At 41.8% G+C, this 24,635-nt stretch overlaps 1 protein-coding gene across 2 annotated transcripts in view; it reads right to left on the bottom strand.

The window, feature by feature from the left end:
- The window catches only part of CDK17 (cyclin dependent kinase 17), a 70,703-nt gene extending 46,279 nt beyond the window's left edge, over nt 1-24,424 (bottom strand). Inside the window, exon 1 of one of the 2 annotated variants that reach the window (XM_079991931.1) lies at nt 23,984-24,424. The gene's annotated coding sequence lies outside the window, so the exon portion shown is untranslated. Of the gene's footprint in view, nt 1-2,451; nt 2,700-23,983 lie in introns of those variants that run through there. The other variant, XM_079991932.1, reaches the window with a different exon arrangement.
- Between the last annotated feature and the right edge of the window lie 211 nt (nt 24,425-24,635).

Below are 24,635 nucleotides of genomic sequence, written 5' to 3'. Positions count from 1 at the left end.
GAAATGGGAAGGCAAGACATATTTACTTTCCATACCTGGCACTTTCAACCAAGGGGGAAACCTATTCTATTTTTGAGTTGCAATTGTTTTTGATGCACAGAACATGGGCTGAGTACATATAGTTTTTAGTCCAAAGGACCCATAATGTTTAGGCAGATATAACCACATACAAATTATACTCCTTTCTGCAAAAGTCTGAATGGCAATATAAAAAGACTACTACAGGCAACCCGCTCCCCCTCCCCCCAAAAACACGCTGCTAATCTGGCAAAGATACATTTGTTCCACTGGTATGCCAACACAAACTAAAAGAATTAGAATTTCGCAAGCGAAATATATTGCTTAAGAATAGCTTTGAATCCATTCTGGGCTCCTTTGGGAGGAAGGGTGGGGATATACCGTATTTTTTGCACCACAACACCCACTTTTTTCCTCCTAGAAAGTAAGGGGAAATGTCTGTGCGTGTTATGGAGGGAATGCCTACGGGTGGCATGCCTACGGATTTTCCTCCTCTAAAAACTATGTGTGTGTTATGGTCAGGTGCGTGTTATAGAGTGAAAAATATGGTAAATTTAATAAATAAACAAATGCAGCTCAGAACTGAACTAATGCAGCATTTTACATCTGAGTTTTTTCAGGCATATGCTGCTGAAGACTGGAAATTTAAGCAAAAATCAAATGTAATATCCAAGAACCATCCCCTGCCAGTAACCTGAAAATGAATGCCCTTCATTATATTAAGACATTGATAGATGTATTTGCTTTCTAGTGGAAACTAATTCCATTTCTAGGCACAATACAATAGTAAATGGTACTGTTGCTGGCTAAAGTGTAAGGTTCACTGCCAAAAACCAAACACAAAACCCAACATAAAAGGTTGTGTGCAATGTAGCGACAAGCTGAAGTCAGGCAGAGGTATACTTGTTCCACTGGTGAAATGTTCTGCACCAGCTAAATTCTGTGCACAAAAAGAGAAAAAAAGCATAAGCTGGCTGTTGCTGATTTTGTGCAAGAGCTTGCAGAATCTGTTGGAAAACTAGTTCCTGCTAGCACAACTGCTGTATTCCTTTGTTGTGCAACTTTAAAACTCACAATGAACACTGGATATAACCCACTAAATTCCACACTCTAATCTGACTTTGATAGCTGCTTTTCTGTGAAGCTCTGATTGCATGCTACCATTGCCTCAACCTCATGTGACAATGAATATTAAGCTATCCCCACAATGTAGATGCTCCTCTCTCCCACAATGACTTGGCCAACTTCTAGCTCCAGAAGCTGGAAGACAGCAAAAGAAAGCTCATATGACTATGCAGTGTTTTTGTACATCCCAACCTGAGCCACTTTGAATAGTCAGCCTTGGAGTCAACAGGCTGCGAAGGACGGGGTCATGCAAGTCAGTGAGTGCACTTTTACATGGAAGTGTTTGCCTTCTTCTACAGGGCTTTCATTCTCCCTACTTGCAAAGCTGTTGAAAATTAACAAAGCAAGTCATTCTTAGCACAAATAGTTATGGTATCAAATACGAAGAGAGGCAGCTGTAATTTCAGACAAAGCTTCATTTACATGGCATCCACAGCTATCGGCAGCATGTGATAACAGTACTCAATTTTTTAGGGCCTGCAGTGATACAATTATGATGTTAGCTGATGGGCAATTATGTAGTCTGCTTTACAGTGGTACCTTGTGTTATGTACTTAATCCGTTCCAGAGGTCCATTCGTAACAGGAAACCGCTCGTAACATGAGGCGCCCTTTTGCTGATGGCGCCTCCCGCTGCTGCCGCGCAGCCAGAGCGCGACTTCCGCTCGCATCCCGGGGCAAAGGTCGCAACAAGGGGCATCTACTTCCAGGTTAGCAGAGCGCGTAACCTGCAGGATTCGTAAGGGGGGCGGTACGTAACACAAGGTACCACTGTATTTGTACTGTATTTGTACCTCTCTTTAGTGGACAGATTTACAATAATCACACACACACACACACACACACACACACACACACACACACCATTTTCAGAGAAGTGCATAGCTGCCTCTGAACAGAAAAAAGACAGCAGGGTAAACTACAGAGTGATACAGAGTTCAACTCCATGGGCGTAGCCAGTCCTTTTGTTAGGGGGGCAGAACCTCAGTTTACTATGTATTTTTATTGATTTGGGGGTGGGAAACTGCCCAACCCTGCCTCCCCTGGCTACGCCCATGTTCAACTCTGCTGGCTTTCATTACAGGAGCGATCACACTTTTTGTGGGGAGGGGTAGCACATCTTGCTGGCATAGTGTTCAGCTTTCAAATTTAAAAAAGGAAGAGCCTTAGACAAAAAACAAAAAACAAAACAAAAAACAAAACTGGTAATAATCAGGATGGTCCCTGCTGCCAGACACAGTTCTGTCTGGTGCAAAGCCTTTATATTTCTATGCCAAAATAAGCCTGCTTCCACCTGCTTCTCACTCACCCGGCTGATCTCTGACTCTCTGAAGTAACATGGGTGCAACAATTTACACCAATCTAAAAATCAACAAGGATAAATGGGAAGTCCAATACATTTCTGGAGGCATGGATGATACAAAGATTTCTGATACATGTGACAAATCAGACCCCCTAACACAACAGTCCTAGGAAGAACAACAAAATTGTGGGTATTAATGTCTGCCTGTGACAATAAACAGGAGAAGAACTTGTAATTAGTAAATGAAAGCCATGCCATCTGTATAAAGCAACAGAAATGACCAGAGGCAGCAACAGAACACTTGAAAACACATGACCAGTAAAAGCAGACACACACCTCTAATGATGTCACAGTTCCAACAGAGTGTGGAAGTTCTTTCCAGGCAACAAATAGCATATTTTCAGCAGATGACTAGTGTGCTGCCAGATCTGATGGGATTATGAGAAGAAACTATGGCAACATGGTTCCCACCCCTAAAATCACACACTTGGAACCAAAGGCACCCTTTTTCAAGCGGATGGCACAAAATGGCCTCTCTGATTTCCTCCTACACCTTGCATCCACTGCAACTTCCTGAGGCCACAGTATGCTGCTCTCAAGAACCCCTAGATATCAACAGCAACTTTTTGGGAGGCAGTAGCCTCCTAGACAGAGCCCACCTGCAAGTTTTTGTATATAAGCCCTATTGCATATTCCCAATATAAAGAGGTGGAGAGAGACAATGTATAAAACGTGAGCTTGATCATCATTTCACTTCTGCTAATATCAAACCTGATAGTCCAGTGAAACATGCTTATTGCCCTCCAAGAGGAAGAGGAAGTAGAGTATATGTCCAGAAAGGGTATGGGGAGGTAAACAGATTTGGGAAACTTCTGACCTGACAGGACCTCCAACAATTTAAATGCATTCCAAGACCATATTTCTCCACCCACCCCGACACCAGGATGCTATAAACTTTCAAGGACTTTGAGCTCTTTGAAGTTAAATGAATTCTGGGTGGGGGTTCTGGAATTAATTAGAAAAGTAATTATGCAATCCTAATTAATCATCCTTCCAGGGACTCTTTAAGCTTCTATAAAGGCGAAAAAGTTTCTAAGAGTAAGTAGTACTGCTTAAAAATACAGTGGTGCCTCGCAAGACGAAATTAATCCGTTCCGCGAGTCTCTTCGTCTTGCGGTTTTTTCGTCTTGCGAAGCACGGCTATTAGCGGCTTAGCGGATTAGCGCTATTAGCGGCTTAGCGGCTTAGCAAAAGGGGGGGAAAGGGAAAAAACTCGCAAGAACTCGCAAGACGTTTCGTCTTGCGAAGCAAGCCCATAGGGAAATTCGTCTTGCGAAGCACCTTAAAAGACGGAAAACTCTTTCGTCTAGCGAGTTTTTCGTCTTGCGAGGCATTCGTCTTGCGGGGCACCACTGTATTATAGAAGGAGTTGAATTGATTCCAGGCTGTGCAACATGACGCACAGGCTCCTTGAATCCAACTTCCCACTCAAAATCTCCTGTACACTGTTGAAAGGTAAAGGTAAATAAAGCCATTGACTTCACAGCTTGAGTTCAAAGCTACTGAATCCTACTTACCTAGCAGTTCTAAACCCCAACAGTCAGACCCATAGTGCAATGGCACTGTAGCACCTCTGAGGTTCAGGCTTAGCTGATAACTGTTGTTTGAGCTCATTGCTGCAACTGCTGAGCTTTGTCAACTCACTAGCTTTGGCTGAAAGGTGGCCTTGGTGGCAGGGGAGGGAGGGAAGTGAAGAGAACAATGGCACTTCCAGCCTCCCAGCAGAGTAGACTCCCGCCCTCTGTTGCCGGGTGATGCAGAATCCAAAAGGGGTCTAGAGTCACTTCCTCTCCCAGTCAATCTCCAATGGTGACTGTTCTTTGGAGGGGGGCCGGCTTGCGTCCCCAGTGGGGCCAGTTTCGCCAATCCTTATGTATGCCTCTGCCTACCATTCAGTGCCAGTAGCTGTGAGATCAGACACCAAGTGCCCTTAATTGCTCCATACTTTGGTTAAATTTGGTATTTGGTCTGCACAAAGGGCAGAACAAAGTGTGACAGATCTAATCAGCAAATCTGTTTGATCTTCTATTCTCCCTATGAGACAAATTCTGTCTCTTAAAGGCAGACCCAGAAAATTCAAAGGTAAGTTCTCCCTCAAGATTCATGGGGAATTCAAAACTTCTAGTAGCACATATATGCAAAAAAGGGTTTAGCTGCTGTTAAGAGTTACCACCAATTCCCTTTTAAACGAAAAGACTGAACTAACTTCAGGAAAAAACAGAAACCAGAGAATACATGCTAAAATCTATTGAGAATGGGACTCGTTCATCTAGCTGTCCAACTATCACTACCTCTTTACAGCTAGCAGAGGTTACTAATAATAGGAAATTGGTCACTTTCAAACTATCTAAGACAGGCAAGTCTAATAAATAAGGTCCTTGCTTACTTTACAACAGTTCTCCACTGCACACCTTCCATTAAACCTATGAAAATCCTGTGAAAGATTTGATTATTAACTTGTTTTGCATTAGGTTGGGATCTTAAGACCTGCCACTATCGGAGGCAGCACGTTTACTTATTGGTCTGAGTATATCATGCCTACTCTGCAAACTTTACATTGGCTAGTCACCAAAGGCAGACTGAGTTTTAGGACAGCATAAGGGCTCGTTTAAAGCTCTGGCTCCAAGACTTCACAGCTTGGTAAAAAGCTGCAATTTGAAATCTACTTGTATTCATGGTAACTTAAATGTAAAGGCAATTAGTTGAAAAACTGATTTGTTGAAAGAGAACCTACACATTACGGCACATTTTCCTCTGATATCTACTTACTGCTTCCCAGATTCAATGCAAGTCTGAAACAAATCCAACAGAGGCATTTCTTTAAAGATCCCTAGAAGTGCTTATTATTCTTTACCACTCTGTTCTCAATTAACTTGTTCTGCCGGAGAACCATTTTATCTTGTTTTGCGTTGGTTTACTCTTGCGTACAAATACTACATCACAGTGAACACTGACTTCCACATGTGAATTCTGACAATCTCAACTGATTTGTGTGAATGTCCAAGTGAATCTATGAAATACTGACAGCGCCCCAACTGCTGTTTCGGATATACACAAGTTGGCAAATTACATTTAGATCACTGTCAACATTAGCCATCTAGAATTGTCAGGACTCATACTTGAAAACACCACAGTTCACCATATTTTGGACATTCACAGCAATGTACACACATATTACAGATTTCTAATGAATAAAAGATGCATAGTGCTGCTGTTTCTTTTTAGCTACTTTGGGTTATATGACTATCAATAAAGTCTACCTTCTCTACCCCCGCAAAAATACATGTCCTTTGAACAAGAACGTGGCAATCATTTCTGGCTTACAAACACTGGACTTTCAAATGCAGAAATACCTTTAAAACTATACCATTCATATACACAGATCTGAAAAGCAATCCTAACAGCAAGATTCAAATAGAATATATCGGCTGCAGCAAAAGCTGCTTATCTGCTCAGCTCATTCCTACCATACTGACTATAATCATTTCTAAACTTTCCAGCAGCTACACTGTAGATAAATGTTTTCATTCATATGCAGGTGGCTAACATGAGACAAATTCAGTGAACTTGAACAGAATGAGGGCTTTCTATAGTTGTTAGTCACTGATGTAATCTGACTGTACCATTTACAGAATGTCTTCACTTACCACTTACATCATTCTGCTCAATGTAAGGCTTAAAAAAATTCATTATGGATATTACAAAGTAAAATAAATATAGATGCATTATTCAAAGCAGCTCCCTTTTTAAAAAACAGCTCTTTTTTGAACTCTGTTAAAAATATAAGGCATCTCAATAACAGATTCTGATTCTCAAACCTTTATTAGCATATGTACAAGATTCCAGTACAAAAAAACCACTCCAAACCTGCCTCTAACACTTATCCATCCTGGATAAACATAAAAAGGCTACTTTGCAACATCTCAATAGTATATTTTTAAACAACTGGGTTTTGTCCTATGGGACATGGATATTCTTGCAACTATAAAAAATAAGGTAGCCAAACAAATATTCGCTATCAATGTTTACAACAGAGATTGCCAAAGTCACCTAGATTGCAAATTTCAGCTATAAGAAGTAGGTAATGCAAAGGTATTGCCTTGCTACACAAACTGCACAAAATGTGTAGATAATTAGGCTAAAAAGGCTGACTGAAACAAGAGGCTTGGATAGACATCATAATTCTGTCTAGTAATACACATCATACCAATTTTGTCAATCCTCCCGTTACTAATTAACCCTGTTAGAAAAGGGAGGATTAACAAAATGTAAGCAATATGAAAATCAAGGTAGTCAAATGCTTATCAATCACACTGACTTCCTCTGAAATCACACTTAGAGGGAAAATGTTTGAAGTGTGTTAATCATTTGCAGCTGGATACTATAAGTTTCTCCATTAAATTAGAAGATGGAAGTCAAAACAGCCCTGTTTATTCAAGTCCAGTATCTTCTTAATGCATAAGGTGTCAAGCTGAATAATGCTGTGTACTTTGCCAGCTCAACAATATAAACACCTCAAGATTCAACACAACAAAACAAATTACTGATTGTTCAAATAGAAAAGACGATCACCTAGGTTGACATTTGCTGGCACATGTGGAGCCACAGGGAACCCTACAGGAAACAAAGCTATTAGTTTATTTACTCAGGAGGAACCAGCACAAGCAGAAAACAAAAATCCACACATTCAAGTAATCCCAAATAACATGCAAGAGCTTTAAATATTTATTTTATTTCCTTTGTTCCTCCAATGAAACTCATGTTGGTACATAAATAAGAGAAAAAGCATGATGAAGAATGACTCAAGAATGAGTGCGATGTAGTACTCAAAATTATTCTTTCCAATAAAGAATTGTGAAAATGCTTTCCTATCAAAACCATACGCTATTGTGCTATGTATTCCCATTACAGGTACAGAGTCAAAATTTCTAGTTTTTTAGATACAAAGGACTTTCACATGCTTATCACAGCATGTGGGATATTTACTACCCTACACAGGCACTTTGCAGTGTAAAATATTATGCAGCCCAGGCAAAGGTTTACATGTGCATCACGAGAAAGTACAGATATGAAAATTTCAACCATGCTAAAATTATGGCTCACATCTTCCTTCTTCCATCCCCTCCCCAAGTTAGCACCCCTTATCTCAACTTCTCCTCCTAAGATGCACTATTCCACCCAGGGTTTCTGAAACAGTTTCTATATCTATTACGAACTTTCTGGCAAAAATTTCCTCATAGTTCTTACAAAAGCTCACCAAAGGTTCAAATCAGATGTTTTTTTTTATCCTCTTGCACGGCACACATTGATTTGCATAGAAAATGCTGGCCAACTTAAGTAAATGGCCATGTACAGTTCCTTACCTCACTTTCTACTCTATTTCTTGAACTTCAGTTCAAGTTTGTATATTATACAAGTTTCATTGTACTGGAAAACTATACGAAAACAACCCACCCACAAAAATGTAGCTAAAAATCAAAAGGTTGTTCTATTTTTATACTTCCAGCTTCTGACAGACTGGCTTATCTTAAGGTTTCAATTCACCAAGGACAGAGGAAAATAAAATTTGAACTGTTAGAATGATATCCATCTAATACATACTCAGAGGAGACTCAACAAAAGCAATGGACTAAAGTCTCACTATACATTGAAAAGTTGCAAGCAGCATAATCTTCTTCCACGCAGAAGTAATTCTACAAACAGAAATATCTGCAAAATGTGTCACTATTCACCCTACTTATGAGAGCATTTGCACTGTTGTTATTTTTTTAAAAAAAGCTAAATAATGATTTGAACAAACCTAATCCAAGTATTGTATGATATTTTTATCAGACAAATGGGTTCCAACACACTACAGGCTATTTAATGCTAGGATCCAGGGGTGAAGCAGACACACTAGAGAATACTCTATTTCCCCCCATTTGCTGACTAACCAGTGTTTACTTTTTCTAGATGGGGAACACTTAAATATTCTCTGAAGTTTGTTCCCTCCCCAGACCTTTTAATGTTTGCCTTGTTGTACTGATGATTTAGGGATGTGGGTGGTGCTTTGGTCTAAACCACTGAGCCTCTTGGGCTTGCCAATCAGAAGGTCGGCAGTTTGAATCCCTGCGACGGGGTGAGCTCCTGTTGCTCGGTCCCTGCTCCTGCCAACCTTGCAGTTTGAAAGAAAGTAGATAAATAGGTACTGCTCTGGCAGGAAGGTAAACAGAGTTTCCATGCACTGCTCTGGTTCACCAGAAGCAGCTTAGTCATGCTGGCCACATGACCCAGAAGCTGTACGCCGGCTCCCTCAGCCAATGAGATGAGTGACACAACCCCAGAGTCGTCCGCGACTGGACCTAATGGTCAGGGGTCCCTTTACCTTTACCTTACTGATGATTTAGGGCGACTCAAAACAGTCTGCTATCACCTCCCACCCTTTAAAAGGATGCTTTAACAATGCCAGAGTTTTTAATCAAAAACTTCTGTATATGCTCATCTGACTATCCATCAATTTAATATTTGTCAAACTCCTCCAGTTATTTGGCTCAATTACTAGAAATGGCCAAATAGAAACTTGTTGCCTTATGTACTGTCCCGGGCACAGCCAGCCGCAATGAGGACAAGTGGTTGGAAGTTTCCTTCTTTATTGGCAAAACACTTGATGACATTGCTCCTAAGGTGCAAGGAATATACACCTCGTGCTTGTTGATTGCCTAGCTAGGCATCTGCTTCTTTAGACATGTGCTCCGACCTGGACAGTTGGAGCAACAGAGCGACCGCCCCCCTTCCAGTTCACTTAAATCCCTTGTCTGAGATACAAGCAACCGGTGACTTCTCCTATGCAGCGGCTGTAGCTGCTCCTGTCACTTTAAGCCCTTCCTTGTTCTTGGAGAGGATGGAGGAGTTTCTAATGGCCCAACTCTCTCTGATACTATTTCTTTCCCCTCTGAGTCTTCCTGCAACTCTTTGCCCCCACTCCTTTCCTCCCAGCTCTGACTGCCCAGACTCTTCCTCTTCCTCCACCCTAGTTCCTGCCTCACAGGTGGCGCAGAACCCCACAAGTCATTGGCCCCTTCCCCTGGATCATTCTCCTGTCCGCCTGCCTCTTCTGCTCACCCCTTGGACTCCTGCCTGCCCTGACATGTACATGGTACTTGATCTTGACAAAATAGACCATTTATTACAGATAACGAGGTGTATTATTCAGAAGCTCTAGCAGCTGACTAATAAAAACCAGAGGGAGTACATGTGCTGTTCTCTGAATACTGCTGTTCTTCCTCACACTAGATTAGACTAAACACAAGATGGCACACTGGTAGAAATATGGTGGTCTTTGGCTAGACTTTGTAAGCACTGTCACCGTAAGCTAGGTATCAATCTGTATGTTTGCAGGGCCTGAGATAAAATTTTCTACCCTGTGAAGGAAGTTTCCCTAAAGGACATTTAGGGATTAAGCAAATTGCAGAAAAGACAGAAACTGGGTCATATTTGGAAAGAAGTGGTAGCTGGGGGGAGGGAAAGGACTATATAAACAGGGTGGAAGAGACTAAAAGTCAAGGAATCTCAGCGAAAAGAATGCTCCAGTACATTGGAAAGAGAAATCTTAATGTAAATCAGCCTTTGCCAACCTGGTGGTACACAATCATGATAGAAATTGAAGTCCAAAACACTTTGAGGGCATCAGATTGGCAACAGCTGATGTAAATGAAAATGCTTTTGCCTAAAAATACTTGACTACAGCATGATTTTATATCAGTAGTCCCTAACACTTGAAAACTATAGAGAATGAAAAGAACTATTAACCATTAAAATATGTAATTATGACAAGCTATTAAAAACACGTTGTTGTTGTTGTTGTTAGAGCAATTCCTATTCTGAACAATTAGCATGATAATTTTGCTAGCCTAGTCGTATGGTGTGATGAAAATAAATAAAACCAAGACACTTCAGAAACTGATTGGGCACCCAACTAGCACATGAAATAACAGTTAATAGAATGTAGTCTCTTTCCTTTTACTGCCAAAAGCTGAAGCACAGAATTAAGGTTACCCTAGTTTCTACAGAAGACTAGAATTGTTCAGATTTTCATTCCCTGCCTTAAAATCATCCTAACCTTATGCCTTTGCTTTTAACTGAGGGTTATTATTTTTTCTTGTAAATGAATAGTATTAAAGTTCATGCATGCATATTAAGCTCAAGACACACCATATCCCCTATCTGCAAGCATTCAAGTTTATAACAACACTGTTTGAAACAGAAAAATAGCTTTGCTAAATAGTTCACAAATGTTATAGTAGCCTAATCGTATTTACATGCCACCCTTGTTCACTTTCTCACAAAAGCCTGATACTTGGAAACAACATAAACAGAGGCTTCTTTATTCATCATGTAAAACATTATTTCAAAAGCAAGCAGACAAAGTGCAGCCCTGACTGCAGACGGCATTAATGAGGAGATACTGCTGACGATAGCAGCAAGTTCTTCAGGGGATTGGTTTCCCTCTCAAGTACTGCCAGAAGATTCTGTTAAATGAGCAGTGAAAATACTGAATAAAGTATTTATGATTTACACAACATAAATCATATGCTGATACTCCTGACATGAATTTGTAACAAGCCCAGTGTGCATTAAGCGAGCATGGGAAGCGTGCCATGGAAATCGTTTTACTTCTTGCATGTGCTTCAGCATATGCAAGGGAAAAGTTACACTTCTTTGTGATGCACTATTTTCAGTCAGTCATATAATCCAAACTGTAACTGTCTTCTACTGTAATTCTACCAAAATAAACTTCTTCTTATTTCCACAAGACATCTTTGGGGTGAAGCTGTTTAATCTTTTCATTCTTTGCAACTGGTTAGAGATTCCAAAAAGCTTAGTAAAATTTGTATAGTGTTTTCTGCCTCCCCTCCCCAAATAAAACAAACAAAAACAAACAGATCTTCAAGACAACTGTCAGAACTATGTGCTTAGCAAAGGAAGTCAATGCACCAATTAACTAGTTAACTCATATTACAGCCATACGAGAAATATGTAAAATAACTAAGCAAGTATTAGAAATCATCCCAGAACTGGCCCTACTAAACATCTTCTAAGACAACAATGCCCATTTACACCACAAAGAACTCATAACCCTCCTACTTTCAGCAGCCAGAAACACCATAACCAGACACTGGAGAGACCTGTCAGGAGTAAGCATGGACCAATGGTACCAAATAGTATGGGAAACAGCCTTACTTGAAAAAGTAACCAATAAACTGAAGGTGGCACAGGGACAAACAGAAGACGCCTTTCCCGGTATGGCTCCCCTTTATCACATACATAGCCCAACAAGACAATGACAAAAATCCACCGACAGCATACAAATCAATATGGCTAACCTGATCCAAAACACACACACCCCACTCACACATGAAAACAAAGACCACCACAGCCAATCACTAACAAACAACCACACCCTAGGCCAACTCCAACCTCTCTCACCACCAAAGGAACACAAGTGAACAGCAGAGAACCTGCACGAGCAACGCTGACACCAAACCCTACATACATTAAGCAAAATAGAAACATCGCCACCCGACCCCACCCATCTTCCCCCCCCTCCACCCCTCTCCCCCTTTTCTTCCTAATGTCTCAACAAATAAAACTCATTTGTAAAAATGTTACATGGAAAAAATACAAGAGAGAAACATTACACATACTTCTGTAAATCAAGAAAATCTTTAATAAAAAGACAACAAAACAACAAAACCTAGTTAACTCATATTGAAGGCCCTACATTTATGCAACTTAATAATGAATGTTACCTCCCAAAAATCTAGTGGAAGTAAATGACATCTACACTAAACAAACAAGAAATTTAACCCACTCTGTCCAGTTCTTTGCTCCCCCCCCCCCAGGCTTCCTTGTCTTTGCTAGCAACAGTAATACCATTAATGAGGGGTGATAGTCAATCACGGCAATTTGCTCAATAATGTTACAGCCTGCTTCATTAAATGTTTCATAATGTGGACTTTGAAATTTTAAATCCAACAATCTTAACTACATTCTTAAACACCTAATCAGTTCTACAAAGAACAAAGCTCCTAAGAAACTTATGACCCTGGTCTTGCTTCTGAGGACATGAAGTGCACAAATGCTCTCATGCCACTGAAGGGCTGGGATTCAAATGACAGGAGCCCTTTCTTTAAAAATATAGGGAAAAAATTATAAAAATAAAATAAAGAATAACCGGGGGGGGGGGGTTCTTCAGGTTCTTCAGAGATTCTCTGAGGAAAAGAGATTCTTCGTTGGGTGAATTGCCTTGCTTATTTCGGTTCCTGTACCCCCTTTCCCCTAAGTTGCCTGCTGAAAGAATGGCTTATGCCTGCAGTCAAGCGTAGCAAGAACTTCAGGCTTAACTAGCCTTTGGCTTATTAAACAATCTATGGCCTTTTAAACTTTGAAAGGTTTTGATTTTGCTAGTTACCATGTTATGTATTTTTGTGTTTTTATTCTGTAAATTGCCCTGTGATCCTCAAATGAAGAGCGGTATAGATTTTAATAAACAAACTACTGTATAGAGGCATCGTGCCACAGATTTCCAAGGGAACTTAACAGGGTTATTATAACAGGGTAATTGATCAAAATTCTCTATAAAATGTCAATTCACTGGTGACGAGTGAATAGAGGTCTTGGTAGTTACCAGGGGTGGGGAACACGTAGCCCCCAAATTTTGTTGGACCAAAACTCCCATCAGCCCAACCCAGCATGACCAATGGTCAAGAACAATGGGAATTGCAATGCATACATAGGTTTCCCACTTCTGCTCGACACTAGCTCTGCTACAAGAATGATCACACTTATCCCTACTGTGAAAACACTATGGTTAGGCTGCAGTAATGAACTCCTTGTAGGACTGTCCTTGAAAAGTGTTTGGAAACAACAACTGGTCCAAAATACAGTGCCCAAACTTCCAAGAGGAATTTGCTGCACAGAGCATGTAACTTCTATATTATATCAACTCCACTGGCGACCAACCAAAGACCTAAATGGGTTTGGGTAAAAATATCTGAAGCACCAGTTGATCTCATGTTTGCCTCTACCTGCAGTCTGGTCAACATCTGATGCCCTGCTCCATGTTACCTGCCTTTAAAATGAGTCAGGATACACAACAGACTACGGTTTTTCAGTGTAGCACAGCAATTATGGAATTCTTGCCCAAGGCAGGCCTCCCTCGTTTGGTCACAGCCTTTCAGTAAGTATTTACAACCTCCCTCTTTAAAAAAAGATTTGGGTACTACTGATGCTATACTGTTTTCATATGATGATGGTGCTTTTCTGCATTTCTTGTTGTATTTATTTCAAAGCTGGCTTAGGAGTCCCTCAAGACCAAAATTATGTAAAATAAATTCTATAGACTGAACCTTCCTAAAATAGCTATACAAGGTTTGCTCATTTATTTATAAATATTTGTATACTGCTATATCATTTTTTTAAAAAATCAAACTGATTTACAGCAATAAAAACATAAAACCATACAATTGCAAATTGTGGTATTGGGAGGGATGCAACCAGCCATAGCAAAACAGGTGATACAGAGAGCACACTGGGACTTAAATTTAAGCATGTTCAATAACACCTACTGAACTTCATGGCTGAGTAGGGATTTGAACCCTGCTCTTCCAGGTCCTAGTACTAGGTAAAGGTAAGGTAAAAGTCCAGTCAAAAGCAAATATGGGGTGCGGCACTCATCTTGCGTCAGGCCTCTAGCCACTACACTGGCTCTCACTGAGGAAACATGTATTTCTACCTGCAAAGTTTGAGCTTTAAGAAGAGGGGTGAAAATCAGCCAGATCTCCCTTTCTGATTCCCCACCCGCAGAAGAGAAGCAATCCATTTAACTGTGAAATAGCTTCTTTTGCTTGCTTGCGTATGCAAATCATAGAACAATGGAAAGTTCACTCTGACTCTCAGCACATCAAAAGACTTCCTGAAGGGGAAAGCTTCAGTCACAGATGGAGCTGCCCTAGGTTCTCCCACCCAGCGAGAGGAGATCTCAACTTGGTCGCAAAGGGGTGCTCCTGAGAAAGCAACTGGCAATGCTGATGGGGAACATCATGTCTGGGAGGCAAATGTACATAAATACATTCTGCTCCTCATGGGAACATCATGTCTGGGAGGCCCTCTAGGCCTCTATGTGGCCCTTGGGACTCTCCCCAGCCACACTCACTTTCCAGCCACCGCCCTCGCCAGTCCTCCTTGGCTGTTCTTCTTGGTTAGAATGTGTCCTGGAATTCTGATGACGCTTCTGGCTTGGCTGAATGGAGGGCACAGAGGGATGTGTGTAGAGACAAGTCTACCATACGGAGGCATGTGCATGTGACCCCCAGAAGTTTGCCTAGAAGGAAAAGTAGCATTCAGGCTGAAAAAGGTCCCATTCCCCCACTGGTCCTTTGCAGCGGCGGAGGAAGTCTCTCGGGCACCTGGGGCGGAGTGCCCAGGGGCAGGGTGAACTGCCCATAGGGGCGGGGGTTGCAGTGCCCATAGGGAGGGAACAGGACACTTGGTGTCCCGTGCCATCCCTATGGGCACTGCGGTGCACCCTGTCCCTATAGAGACGAGACGTGGCACCCCTAGGAACAAGCCGTAGCCGTGGCACCCATGGGGACGGGGTGCATGGCGCCCACAGGGACGGGATGTGGCCGCGGCACCCATAGGGACGGCAGTGGGCGGACAGCACGGAGCCTGCAGGCACCGAGACGCATGGTTCATGCGCGCTGCAGGCCCCATGGAGATGAGTGCCACCCGCCATTTTGTCACCCCCCCCATCAGGGTGGCACCTGGGCAGACCACACACCCCGCACCCCCCTTCGTACGCCCCTGGCCCTATGGGGCCAAAGTCTAGTCTACACCCTCACCTAAATAAAAACCTCCCATGGCTAATGATGCCAGGAAAATGGCTTGAGGCCCGTCAGCAAACACAAACCTCCAATTTCCTATTTAATGGTAGCTTATTTAATCATGTTGCATAGTCCTAATGGTGTTGACCTGTTGTTTTTAAAGGGTTCACCCCTCATTTAATTGAAAACTCAAATAGTCATTTTCCTAACTTCCTTAGGAAAGGGAACAGAGGTTGATGCCAACAGGATGTAGGGGGAAGCTTTTTCAAAGAAAGACTATAGCACGTTTTCACATCAATGCAAATGGGATACTTGTGCTTAGACTAAGATACAACACCCTTACGTGACCATGAACAGGAGCAGAATAGAGGCAGAAGGTACGTTAAAATTATCAATGCATTCTTAGAGCAGGAGAGGCTGACGAGTGCCAAGATGAGCATAATTCTCATCTTTGGTATTTATGTGGAAGACTAGGAAACTAGCACTGTAACAGAGCATCAGGATTCACATCTTGATCCCTGCTGAACTCTGGAATAAATTCCACATTCCTGCTGACTCACAGCAGGAGGTGACTCTCATTAACTTTACAAACACACACACAAACACACAGTAAAGAAAGACAGAAAGGAGTGACTGCACAGTTTGCATGGATTAGACTTAGAACCTAATTGTGAGAATAGCCAATCAACGTGACACAATGAATAAGCAGTACTGTAATGTTAACTATAGATGAGTGTAAAAAGTAACTGCAAATTTTTTGTCATTTAGAAAAGGCAGACAATTTGGTACAGTATATCCAGGAAGTGTTAGACCAGGGACACCTAAAATCAAGACTACGGCTGCATTCAGACAGCGCTTTATTCCGTTTTCCCAACCCTGTTTTGCTTGTTAATTTCCACGTTTTCTGTGTTCTTTCACATGACATAAAAACCACTTCTGGAAGTCCAGTGGAATCTAGCAAAAGTCTAGCACCAACTTTCATGTTAACTTCTTCCAGGCAAAAAAAAATCCATTTGAAATTCTGTTATTTTCTAATGGGAGTTTTGCATTGTAATTTCATGTGGCAAAATTTGGGTCAGTGTTCCAGTATACAGTTCTTTCCGGCTGCTTAAAATTTAGTGGTATATAGATAAAAAAAGGCACAGATCCATTAACTCAACAAGCACTGTGGTGTAAAAAGAACATTAGAAATTAGGACAGCAGTGCTAGCATAACCAGGAAAACTAACAGAATAATCGCCAAGTCTGAATACAGCCTGAGGCTGCTGTAAGCTAACCAGGAAGTCAGCACCACTGAATTTAATAGGCTATACCAGGGGTCAGCAAACTTTTTCAGTCCACTGTCCCTCAGGCCTTGTGGGGGGCCAGACTATGGTTTTTTTTTGGGGGGATGACAAAATTCCTGTGCCCCACAAATAACCCAGATGCATTTTAAATAAAAGCACACATTCTACTCATGTCCAACACTTTAATTGGACAGAGTATTATTCACTTAATGAATGAATTTTCTATATATTATGATGTTTTAATAATTGTATTGTACAGATCCATAGTATATACTTTTATATGTTTATAAAACATAAAAAGATAAAAGTGGGTGGTGTATATATGTTATAAATAAAAACAAACAAAACACCAGATTCCATCTTAATAAAAGGTTAGAAAATTACACCAACCCATGATTATTTGTATATTTATTTGGAGTATTCATAATTATGGATTGTGGGAGTTATGGGGTTTTTTTGTTCTTGTTCTTATTATGTAATTTATTTGTATTTCTGTGCTGTGAACTGCCTTGAGATCTTCGAATGAAGGGTGGTATACAAATTTAATAAAATAAGTAAATAAATACTCTGCATACATACTAAAGTTATCAGAACATGTTTATATTTAAAATACAATAAAAAAGACAAAGAAATACTGGCAAGGGCAAAGCTGTATTTTTATATCTCTATCTACCTATCATCTATCTAAATCTATCTATCTATCTATCTATCTATCTATCTATCTATCTATCTATCACTCTGCAGTTGAATTTCCTAGCTTGGAAATAGCTTTCAAAGAAGCCAGATGTTAAGTCCTTGCATCTTAGGGCTTCCTCCGTGGACTGCTGCTGACCTTACTCACAGCTTCTGGCTTTGATGGAAGATGCAGGAGGCATTAGGGGAGGCAAAGGTGTCGGAAGTCTCCCTACAGTCCACTGGCATGGCTAGCACCAGTGCAGGGGTAGCAGCGCTGACCTCCTTGAAAGAAAGGCAGCATATAACTGTAATAAATGTGCTCACTTCAGCAACAAATGAACAAACTGCTACTAAGACTGACAAGAGAAGGGCGGGAGCAATTTGTGCCAGAGTGGGAAGAGTGTGTGCATTCCCAAAGCTGGCTCCCAGATTGCCAACCATGGTTTGGAAGGACTTTTTGTTAAGTTACCTCCAGGGCTCCTGTACTCATGGAATAAAACTGTAAAAGTCTACACCAGCCTGGACTACAACTTCTTTCGGCCCCAGCCAATATAGTCAATGAACAGGAACAAGTTGTGGTCCAAACCATGTTGCGGACACCAGGTTGGGGAAGCCTAGCCTAGGCAGATTACCCAGACCCTGAGATCACCATCTGAGACTCTTATTTGGGTACATCCTCCGCGAGAGGTCCAGAGGGTAGCGACATAAGAATAGGCCTTTTCTGCAGTGGCTCCCCATTTGTGGAACGCTCTCCCCAAGGAGGTTTGGCTGGTGCCTTCATTAGACACCTTTAGGTGCCAGGCGAAAACGTTCCTCCTTAATGGACACCCAATGCCCTTTTAAATGTATTGTGAAAGGGGGGATTATTGGGTTGTCTTTGTTCTTATTTTTATTATGTAGTTTGTGTTTTTTTAATATTGTAATCTTATGTTGTGAACCACCCTGAGATCTATTGGTATAGGGAGGTGTAGCTATTTTAATAATAATAATAATAATAATAATAATAAACAAACAACAACAACAACAATAAATAACAATAATAATACCCAAAACTCTTTGGAAGGAATGTCAAGATGCAAATAAATGGATAAAAGTAGCAAGATGTACAACAACCTTAGGAAATTAGCTCGTAAAACAGAAAAACAAAACAGTTCTGAAAAGATGCTTCATCCTCAAAACAGCCTTTATCAAGCTCTGTCCTCTCCCAGCCAGGCCCCTTTCACATGTTGTTTGTTTAAATTAACTGAGGGATTTTCTCTGTGTCAATAGGTTGTCCACTTCTAGTCTTGCTAAGCAAAGTGCATGTTGCTAAGAAATGAGGTGGCTTCCAATTTGGAAAATCCATTACAGAGCAACAAACATACATACATAGCATAGGAAATTTGCAGCAAAACTCAGTGCTTTCTAAAGTGTTAAGCTAGCTATTATTATGTTACAATGGGCTTGATTAACCATTTTATCTCATAATACTTATTATATGAGAGCATTGTGTGATTTATATCCAAACAAAGAGCATTACATAAGTTCTAAGCGCAAAGCAGAACATATTGTACTGGAAAAATAAATTTGTAGGGGAAACATATACAGAAAAAAATGTTTGAAAAGTGGATTCGTTCATAAAGGAAATTCAGGGTGTGTCTAGATTAAGAAAACCTGTGCTGCCAGTAAACAAAAATTTAAAGGAAATGACTGAAGCTCTGTAATTTGGTGACTAAAAATCTGGGCTGGACAAAACAAATATAAGAATCACCTCAAAATCTTTCACTGACAAAATTGAAATATATAACCATCATCAACTCCTCTACCTAGAAACAGTTCTTCTGCTTTATAAACAACTACAAGTATGTAATCATAACTAATCATAAAACATATTCAGCAGCAATATACAGTGGTACCTCGGTTTACAAACTTAATCCGTTAACGAAGTCCATTCTTAAACCAAAACCGTTCTTAAACCAAGGCATGCTTTCCCTAATGAGGCCTCCTGCTGGCAGTGCCCTTCCACTGTTCGGATTCCGTTCGCAAACCAGGACACTACTTCTGCTTTGCAGAAACCGAATTGTTCATAAACAGGACTGTTCTTAAACCGAAGTTCCACTGTATATTAAGAAGCAGAGTTATATATTCCAGTTAATTTAAATGAGAAGCGGAAAAGCAAAATTATGTAATTCCTACAAATTAGCAATCTTAAGGGCAACACAAACATGTGCTGGTCTAGAACGAAGCCCAATCATTAATCCGCCATCTCGTTAAAAGTTCAGAAACAATTTAAAAACCATGTTTTTTAAATCCTCCAATAAAATAGTAATTGCATGGATAATAGGCCCAATTAAGTATAGCTACCATAATTCCACATGTATATACTTCTTATGGTTGCGCTGCTTTGATTCCTTTTTATGCTATAGGAATTACAGAGCAGAGCCATATTGGTCTCCCAAGTTAGAAATAACAACGTAGTTTTTCTTTTCCCTTATCAGGTTCTAAATGGGTACTATCATATTCCTTACATTTTTACCCTCATATTTGTGTTGCTGTTGGGCAATGAAAAACAATTACAGCACAAATACTCCACTGCAAATGAATAATATACTCGGGCAAACTGCACAATGCTCGAAAGTTTGTCATTCATTCATTCATTGCTTGCTTTCTTGCTTTGCTTGCATATCCCACCTCCTGGCCCTCCTCATGTAATTCCCACAAGAAACCTGTGAGATAGGTTAGGCTGAGAGTCCATAACTAGCCCAGTGAGCTTCATGGCAAAGTGGGGATTCAAACCCAGGTCTCTCAGCTCTTGGTCAGACACTCTAACCACTATACTACACTGGCTCGCTAAAGAATCACAAACACTACAATATAAAGTATAAATGGATCATACTGAAGAAAGAATTCCATATTATCTAATCTTTCTAATAAACACTATTAAACCGTATATTATATTATATTACAGTACTGGACTACTGGACACTCCTCTTAATACTGTATTTTAAACATGTTAGGTTTTTTTCTGCTTTAACTTTTAAATGCCCGCTGGGACCTTTTCTATTTTGCCAGATTATAGTGTTTTTGTTGTAAACTGCTTTGATTCTTTTTGCTCTCTCTCTCTCTTTTTTTACGAAATAGCATTTTATAAATATTTTTCTAAATATAAAAATAAAAAACAAGGTTCTCAAAATATTTAAAATCTAAGTTTTCTTCTTTGAGGACAGGCTATAGAGTATGTGCTTTACATGCATAGAGTCCCAGAGTCAATCCCTAGCATCTCCATGTAGGGAGAAGAATAAAGCTACAATATTTTCATTATCTAGACATTGGTCATCCCACCTCCTAACAAGATGTATGCTATACTGGATTTATCAAGGCACATAACATATCTGCAAGGGAAGGTGACAAATGTACACAAAAATCCTTTAAGAGGCCAAAGGAAAGTAGAAGACAGAAGTTTACACCAACAGAGAGCGCTAGGCAGGGGAAGCAGATGAAACAGGGATCAATTATATGAAAGTTCTGGAGAAGGCAAGCAGGCTTTGGAAACTGGAAGGGCTTCTAATGCTATATCCATCAGCACATGGTACAGATAAGTCGAAATCAAATGCAGACCCAGGTATTCCATAAAATTAAGTAGCATCTGTGAAATATAAAGTATGCTCACATGTACTTTTCATTCTATTTAGCAATGTTTACCTGGCTTACTTCTAAGTCAACATATATAGGGTTGCACTGTGAATTAATGACCAAAAATATAATTCACTGTATAATTTTAGAAGTTGAGGTATCTGCTCCGTGAATCCGCAAACTCTGTTAATATTCAAGGCTACCATATTTTGAATGAAGGAAAAATAGGCAAACTATTTTCTAAAAATAACACAGCAAATATTTCTTCTGGTACTCAATGGTTCTTTTATTTTACCCCCTGAGGAATTTTAAATATGAAACACTTAGGCATGAGCACTGCTTGCTGTTTTTCACAGATGCTTCATACTGTATTTCAGTTATAGGCATGGAAAAACAGACATGTAACACCAAAGAAATGATCGTGCAGAAGATTATCATGCAATAACTGTCATGAAGTCAGAAATCCAGTACTAGAACACTCAGAAATCAATGGAAATATTTGTGAAAACAAGCAAGAAAGCAATTCAACCGAAGCCATTAACTTTAGCCATCATATTGAAAGTGATGTCAGATACTCCAAAGATTCTAATCTGCTTGCTTCTAGAAGAGACATATTAAGTCCCTGATCCTCTGTAGTCTGGATCTTTGCCATCAATTTCAATAAAAGTGATATTCTCCATAGCACCCCTCATACATCATAACCTTTTTCTCATTTCAAAAGAACAGAAAAAGATAGCAATCCAAATGAATTACTAGGAAGTAGGCCTCACTGAATAAACATGCTTTGGGTTGTGCTGGAAGATCAGTGAACAATCCACACCCTCATTCCACCTTTTTACTTATTTTTACCCTAAAGAAGTGCAGGACTTGGACTAGTAGTAGAGTTGTGACAGTTATTCAGTTTTCACATTTGGGGTTAAGCACTGTGCTTGCCTTGCTAGATAGCTTGGAATCTTCAGTCTTTCTTAATCATTAATCTGCTTTTGCAGAAGGAGAGGTTCTTCGGTCATCTAGCCCAAAATCTTTTGCAAGTTTCATACTGCAGCTAAACTGAAATACAGTATGGCAGGGGGCCAGCATGCTGCAGTGAATAGAAGGTGCAGCTTTGACACGCAGAAGGCAAGTTCAGGTTTCTGTTCAGCCAAGAAGTTCAGGTACTAAGCTTGTTACACTCATGTAATTTTGTTATTTAAGTGAACTTGGGATTGCCTATAGGGGTGTATACTCAATGGGGTGTTGCAGCTGGCCAGCCAATCGTAGCTTCCTAATTAGCAAACCCTTATGTTATACTTACTAACCACACTTTTTAAGGTATACCCCTAAAAAAAAATCTGCTGTGAACAAGTTTATTTTTATCCATATCACTGGGTAGTATCTGTTGCCTTAATAAAATAGGAAGGAAATTCCCATTCTCTTCCCATTTTATCATAATATCACCAGTGCAACAGAAATTAAATTTAGAACTGCCCCTTTTAAGACGGCAAACATACCAGGGAACAAAATCAACTCAAAGCTAAGGATTACAACCCATTTAAAAAGCACTTAACTTTCCATTTTAAGGAACAGCAGATCAATCTATTATACATTCATTACAACAGTGGAATGCTATCTATGCATAATTCCAGATATACGCATTCAAATATGCACAAGCATATGTTCAGATTAGCATACACATACTCACACTTTCATTTTAGTTTGAGTGCACTACACAAATAAGGAGAAAGAATTCTGAATAGAAATATCTGGCTCTAGTTTCTCTCTTTATCCTTCAGGTCTTTAGAACGCTGGCATACAGCTGATATAAACAAGACGCCAACTGAGTTTTAAAGAACTTGAACATTCTCTGCTGCTGCCCAAACTGTTACAATAAAAAGAATAAGCAGGCGCTCAAGGCCAGCCAAAGAGCAGAATGAAGCTAATCCGTTTCTAAAAACCCTACAGTGCTATGTTTTCTACATAATCTCAAATGGTGATTCATACCAAGTAGGCTCCACTGTTCTTGCACTGAATATGTGACATTACAGATCCTGGAGAGGAAGGGGGGGATTGCTGGCTAGAGTGAGGTCACCGAGGTTCAGGGTCAGTAAGTGTTTCGTATATCCTGTCATTTAAAAAGCGCTCCGGGACAGAAGTGGGAGGAGACAGAGAGAAAGGGGGGAAAGGGCGAGGAACCCGAGGAATGTTAAGAGAATGACAGAATGTGCCACTGCTGCAGGAGATCATATATAGAGCAATGGTTAGGAAACAAACAGCGCGACCATCCTGAGAGTTGGATCTCAGGAAATGCACAATATCAGGGCATCCATCCCATTTTGTTCACGGGGCCTAAGCTAAGGGGGCAGACTATATATAAAAAAAAACCCAGACCTTTCCCCTCCTGCTTTTCCACCGGCCTCCCCGCCGCCCCCCCCCCCGCAACACTCACAAAGAAGAGAGCAATGCTTAATCCTTCGGTGTCGTGATAACCCCCTCCTGCCTTTATCTGCACAGCTTTTCACAGCTGACCCCGACACCAGAAAAGCCGTACGCCAGCAAAAGCCACCAAGCCACCTCTGGGGGAGTCCTTGACAGATAAGATGCGCAGCCCGGAAATGCAGGAGAACCCGGGATCGGGTGGGTGGGAGAGAGAGACAGAGAGAATCCGAAGCCTGAAATCCCTCCTGGGGAGATCCGAGCGCACGGGAGGAGACCCCAAAACATCGCCACCACGTCCCATCCCTCCCACGCAGTCGCAGTCCGGACTTTATCCCTCTCTCCCCGTCCATCCTGGAGGGGGTGGAGGGAAAGAGGCAGAAAGTCACAGATCCCAAGTCCCCCTTCCGCATCTAGACATAGGTGTTTTGGGTCGGATGAGAGACAGGGATCTGGGGGGAAAACAGGGGCTCGCTCTTCCCCACCAGGCGGGCTTCCCTCCCCCGCCCCCGGCCGAGATCTGCTCGCCCCATCGCCCCACACCTCCGCGGCGCCTCCCCACCCCGCTGATCTCCCCGCCAGGCCCTTGACCCGCGCGCACCGGAGACAATGAGGAGCGCCCCCAACTCACCAGAAGCAGCAGCAGCAGCGGGTCTCTGCCGCTCCGGGACTTGGGGGCGGCTCTCGCCCTGCCCTCGGCTCCCTCCTTCTGGGCACGCTGCAGCCGCCGCCGCCGCCGCCGCCTCCTTCTCGGTAGCCCACCAGTGCCAACGCCGCCGCCGCCGCCGCCCAGGAGCCGCTTCCTGTTCGCTGCGCTGCCTGGTGCCGCGGGAGGGCCTCCGCGGGCGCCTTCCCTTCCCGGCGCAGGAGAGTCACGGCATCCCGCCAGCCAACATGGCTGCTCCCCGGGGGTTCGCTCCTCGCCGCCGCCGCCGCCGCCGCGCTACTTCCTTTGCTGCGCCGCGGTGCGACTCCGGATGCTGCTGGGCCGACTCTGCTCGCCAAATGGGGAGCGAGCGCGACGGAGGCAGCAGCAGGAGAGAGCTCTGCCGAGCGCCAGCAGCCGCGCAAACCGGAGCCAGCGCGACAGCTAGCGGCTGGCGAGGGAGCTGCAGGCGCGGCCTCCCTCAGTGCTCCGCGTCGCCAAGCCTGCCCGACTCCAAGGCGCGCGTGGAGCAGCGGCGGGAGGAGCGGTGAGGGTGCGCCGCTCTCCGCTCGCCTCTCTCCTCGGGACTGTGAACGCGAACGCGGAGGGAAGGCGCTTCCTCGCTGCCCTCCCCTCT

Source organism: Podarcis cretensis (assembly GCF_951804945.1).
Source record: "Podarcis cretensis genome assembly, chromosome: 10".
In the NCBI taxonomy this organism is placed as follows: domain Eukaryota; kingdom Metazoa; phylum Chordata; class Lepidosauria; order Squamata; family Lacertidae; genus Podarcis; species Podarcis cretensis.
This window is presented reverse-complemented; position numbering and strand designations above follow the sequence as displayed.